Source organism: Bubalus bubalis, chromosome 19 (genome assembly GCF_019923935.1).
Source record: "Bubalus bubalis isolate 160015118507 breed Murrah chromosome 19, NDDB_SH_1, whole genome shotgun sequence".
NCBI classification, from domain to species: domain Eukaryota; kingdom Metazoa; phylum Chordata; class Mammalia; order Artiodactyla; family Bovidae; genus Bubalus; species Bubalus bubalis.
The window spans coordinates 40,164,465-40,170,478 of record NC_059175.1 but is presented as its reverse complement, the minus strand read 5'-3'; positions in this window follow the sequence as shown (position 1 = coordinate 40,170,478).

The window sequence follows — 6,014 nt, the reverse complement described above, 5'->3', positions numbered from 1 at the left end:
CAATCTTGATTCCAGCTTGTGCTTCATCCAGCCCAACATTTCTCATGATGTACTCTGTATATAAGTTAAATAAGCAGGGTGACAATATACAGCCTTGACATACTCCTTTTTGATTTGGAACCAGTCTGTTGTTCCACGTCTAGTGCTAACTGTTCCTTCTTGACCTGTGTACAGATTTCTCAGAAGGCAGGTCAGGAAGTCTGGGATTACCATCTCTTTAAGAATTTTCCACAGTTTGTTGTGATCCACACAGTCAAAGGCTTTGGTACAGTCAATAAAGCAGAAATAGATGTTTTTCTGGAACTCTCTTGCTTTTTCCATGATCCAGCGGATGTTGGCAATCTGATCTCTGGTTCCTCTGCCTTTTCTAAATCCAGCTTGAACATCTGGAAGTTCACTGTTCACATATTGCTGAAGCCTGGCTTGGAGAATTTTGAGCATTACTTTGCTAGCATGTGCGATGAGTGCAATTGTGTGGTAGTTTGAGCACTCTTTGGCATTGCCTTTCTTTGGGATTGGAATGAAAACTGACCTTTTCCAGTCCTGTGGCCACTGCTGAGTTTTCCAGATTTGCTGGCATATTGAGTGCAGCACTTTCACAGCATCATCTTTTAGGATCTGAAATAGCTCAACTGGAATTCCATCACCTCCAATAGCTTTGTTTGTAGTGATGCTTCCTAAGGCCCACTTGACTTCCCATTCCAGGATGTCTGGCTCTAGGTGAGTGATCATTCCATCGTGGTTATCTGGGTCATGAAGATCTTTTTTGTATAGTTATCCTGTGTATTGTTGCCACCTCTTCTTAATATCTTCTGCTTCTGTTAGGTCCATACCATTTCTGTCCTTTATTGAGCCCATCTTTTCATGAAACGTTCCCTTGATATCTCTAATTTTCTTGAAGAGATTGCTAGTCTTTCCCATTCTATTGTTTTCCTCTCTTTGCATTGATCACTGAGGAAGGCTTTCTTATCTCTCCTTGCTATTCTTTGGAACTCTGCATTCAGATGGGCAGATCTTTCCTTTTCTCCTTTGCCTCCAGCTTCTCTTCTTTTCTCAGCTATTTGTAAGCCCTCCTCAGACAACTGTTTTGCCTTTTTGCATTTCTTTCTCTTGGGGATGGTCTTGATCACTACTTTCTATAGAATGTCACGAACCTCCGTCCATAGTTTTTCAGATACTCTATCAGATCTAATCCCTTGAATCTATTTGTCATTTCCACTGTATAATCGTAAAGGATTTGATTTAGGTCATACCTGAATGGTCTAGTGGTTTTCCCTACTTTCTTCCATACAGTCTGAATTTGGCAATAAGGAGTTCATGATCTAAGCCACAGTCAGCTCATTTTCGTATCCATGATTCTGCCTGATGATTGGTATCATTTTCAACAATGTTCATAATTTTAACCATATTTTTCAGATATAAAATGATCTCTAGGATGAACTGCAAAATCAGAATGAAAAAAATTCATATCAGTAGGGACCATTTATCTGATAGCTCTAAGGACTTCACACTAAAACATAAATCAAGATTTCTTTGAAAAGCATTATGTCACTTCAAATTTGATTGGTAAGTAATCTTTTCACAGTAACAAAGGCCTTATAAATGGTGTCACATTTTCCAAAGTGCATTCCATGTAACAATTAATTTTGTTAGATGTTGTTAGAAGTTAAGCATCCCAGCATCCCCTCCCTACCAAAAACCTCCACCAAAAAAAAAAAAAACCAAAACAAAACACACACACACACACAAAACCACACCACCCCCCCCCAAAAAAAAAAAACCCTCTTGGTCATTTTTAAGTAAAATAACACCCAAGTTTTTATACAGTAACTGAAAATACTGTCAAATGAATCACCAACAAGTTTTGCCTTAGAGATAACACTTGTTAGCACCTGTCGCACTCATCATCTCCTTCTCAAGATGCCCACAGTCTATGGGGAAAACAGTTGATCCCTGCAGCAGGATGGCTGTACCACATGACAGCCCCTTAGCTATTACGGATCAGACCAGGGGAGGCATCTGACCTGGTGCCAACCAAAGAACAACCAATCCATCCATTAGTTGGCCTGTGACTTACAATGATGCACCCTGGTCATTAGACAACTACTTTGATACTCTCGTAATTTGAACCAAGACACATGGAATAAACTGGTCAGCTGGTACTAGGAGGAGCAAATGACAAGACTAACTGAATCTTGTTACTAGCCGAGTGCTCATCTCAAGTTCAGTTGCTCAGTCATGTCCAACTCCTTGAGACCTCGTGGGTGCCAGCCTCCTCTGTCCATGGGACTTCCCAGTAAGAATACTGGAGTGGGTAGCCATTTCCTCCTCCAGGGGATCTTCCCGACCCAGAGATTGAACCCACATCTCCTGCATTGCAGGCAGATTCTTTACCATCTGAGCTACCAGGGAAGCCTCCTACTAGAGTTCAAAGACACTGCTTTCTGTTACAACAGAGTACCTCAGATTCTGATTACTCATCAAGCTTCAGTCTTTGCAGCCTCCCATGAGGCCCAATTGTCAATTTTCCTACAGTCCCTGTGGCCTGGCCTCACAGCTAAGATTCCCATTTCCCTTTCTACTTCATGTAGCTTAAGGATAAATTCCCTATTAGTCAAAATCACCAAATGAGTATCTGCAAACAAAGACCACCCCTCCTCATTCCCACTGTAATCAGATTATTCTTACCTGGTTATGTTCCAGCTGAATGTTTTTTCTAAGATGTACCAACACCAAAGCAGAACTTTCTTCCATTGTTATACACCCTTTGTACTTCTTTTTTTTTTCCCCTCTAATGTTCTTACATGAGTGAATAAGAAATTATCATAGATCATCTTGAATATTCTCTAATTTATATTTCTAAAAAGTTAATTATGTGCAATCTTCCATTATTTGTAACATTTTTCTGTAGCATAGCTCTTAAATAATTTTGTTCCACTTCTCAAAGTAGAGCTGTTGGGAATCACTTTCCTATAAAGTATGTAGGGTACTAAGCATAATACTGGTTGTTAGTCAACATTTTTGTGTATGGTAAATACAAAAAAGTTGCATAACAGTATGGACTGAGACCCGCTGGAAGCTCCCATCTTTGCTTAGTTCTCAATATGCATGTGATGAAAGTACCCCTTTCCTAACACCAGAGGGCACTGTGCCATCAGGATACTGCCAGAAACTGATTTTTTTTTTTTTTTTTTTTTTTTGCAGTTGCTTCTACGTTCCTGCACCACATTAAACCCTTCAGAAAAGACTTCTGCTTTTTCTTTTTACTATTCTTAGGCCAGGACTAGTTCTGAGGTTAAATGAGAACAAGTTTCAGGGCAGTAAGAACACCCTGTAATTTTTAGCCAATTTTATTCTGCCTCTTGGAGAAGGCAATGGCACCCCACTCCAGTACTTTTGCCTAGAAAATCCCATGGACGGAGAAGCCTGGTAGGCTTCAGTCCATGGGGTCGCTAGAGTCGGACACGACTGAGCGACTTCACTTTCACTTTTCACTTTCATGCATTGGAGAAGGAAATGGCAACCCACTCCAGTGTTCTCGCCTGGAGAATCCCAGGGACGGGAAGCCTGGTTGGCCGCCGTCTATGGGGTCGCACAGAGTCGGACACGACTGAAGTGACACAGAAGCAGCAGCATTTTGCCTCTGGGGCTTCCCTGGTAGCTCAGAGGGTAAAGAATCTGCCTACAATGCAGGAGACCCAGGTTTGATCCCTGGGTGGGGAAGATCCCGTGGAGAAGGAAATGGCAACCCACTCCACTATTTTTGCCTGGAAAATTCATTGGACAGAGGCGCCTGGTGGGCAACAGTCCATGGGGTCACAAAGGACACAACTGAGCCACTAACACTGTTCTGCCTCTAGCAAATTCAGTATCTTGATCTTTCTTGGTCTCATTATTCTCATTTAAAATTTAGGTATAATTCAGGAAAACACTGCTAATGAGCACATTTAAATGTTTTGCATTAGATGCAAAGACTAGATCCTGCTGATTCTTATTGTGATTTAAATATGGGAAGTCAGATTGATTTACTTAAGGCTATAAAATTGTGTCTAACTCCTGGAACTTCTTAAAGAGAACATCCACCAAGTACTACCAATAATCTACTCTAATTATAGACCCTCTTCTTAATTTCATTAGTATAGAGATTTGGGCTTCTTTCTTTCACAATCCTGATTAACTAGTAACTTGTTTTTCAAGCAAGGATTGTCTCAACACTCATTAATTCCCTCAACATGTATTGAACATCAACTGTGTGCCAGGCTTTTATCTGCTAGATGTTGGCAAAAATACACAAGTTGTGCTTTTGTGAAGTTTTCAACTTGAGAAAATAATTTTTTAATTGTAAAACTGTAGTGGTTTTACAATTGCGCTATGAACAGCGCTACAGAAAGCTACCAGAATATGTAACAGGGAGACTTACTCCATCCCAGTAAAAGTGGTCAAGAAATTGTCCCCCAAAGAAAACTATTTCTGAGATCTAATACGTAGTTGCTAATTAGGCAAAAAGTATGTGGGGCAGGCAGAGATGAGAATGAGAATAGCCCCAATAGGCAGATCCAAGAAATAATAATGTCACTAAGGTTGCAGCTCCTTGGAAGGAAAGTTATGACAAAACTAGATAGCATATTAAAAAGCAGAGACATTACTTTGCCAACAAAGGTCCATCTAGTCAAGGCTATGGTTTTTCCAGTGGTCATGTATGGATGTGCGAGTTGGACTGTGAAGAGAGCTGAGTGCCTACGAATTGATGCTTTTGAACTGTGGTGTTGGAGAAGACTCTTGAGAGTCCCTTGGACTGCAAGGAGATCCAACCAGTCCATTTTGGAGATTAGCCCTGGCTGTTCATTGGAAGGACTGATGCTAAAGCTGAAACTCCAGTGCTTTGGCCACCTAATGCGAAGAGTTGACTCATTGGAAAAGACTCTGATGCTGGGAGGGACTGGGGGCAGGAGGAGAAGGGGACGACAAAGGATGAGATGGCTGGATGGCATCACTGACTCGATGGACATGAGTCTGAGTGAACTCCGGGAGTTGGTGATGGACAGGGAGGCCTGGCGTGCTGCGATTCATGGGGTCACAAAGAGTCGGACACGACTAAGTGACTGAACTGAACTGAACTGAAGGTTGCAGCTCAGTGTACGGTGGGGAAGTGAAAAAGCTGGGCAGTCAGAGACCTTCAAAACCATGACTTTCTTTACACTGAAAACCACTTAAAGAAGAGTTTTAATCTAGAAGTTGCCATGATCATATTTGTATTTTTTAAAAAAGACTATTCTCCCTTGTGAAAGGATAATAAAAAGAAATTCACTGAGAAATAAACTGCTGGCATGCGAAAAAAAATGAACCCAAGAAATCGGGTTAGGAGGCTATTGATTGAGCTTCGTGAAAGGATGACCCTGAAGGAGGCAATCCATGAAACTCGGTGGAGTACATAAACTGTAAACAAGCTCATTATGATTCTGATTTCAAAACAGCGACTGTTTTAAATTGACTGATAAACGAAAATAGAGCCATTCGATTCCAAACACTGAGACCTCTGTGTGGGAGAATCCGCGGAGACGGTGTGGTTATTTCCTTAAGTAAAGTTTCCTTGCATTTTCATAGGCTCTGTGGAAATGCTCCCTGATGCAATATAGACTGGAGGTGGCGTGTAATAATAATGAATGTCCGAGGAAAGGCGCTCGTCCCCTGATCAACAAGGCTTAGGTCTTGGGAACTCCGGATTGCAAGAAGGGCCTCGCTCGGTTCACCGCCATAGACTTGAGAGCCGGGAAAAGTCCGCAGAACTCAGCAGTCACGCCAGGTCAGGTAGCGCCAAAGCAGCAAAGAGCGCTGGCCCTCTACCCCAGTGTCTGACCGCGCGGGCCAGGATCAGATAACCCGAAATTTCCCGGAAGCTCAGACTTAGCGCGTCTTGCTCGCTACGGCGACCGAAAGGGCCCTGGAGTAATAGGCGGAGTCAGCCCTGAAGAAGGCGCACGCGCATTGCGGACTTCTAGGCTCCGGAGATGACC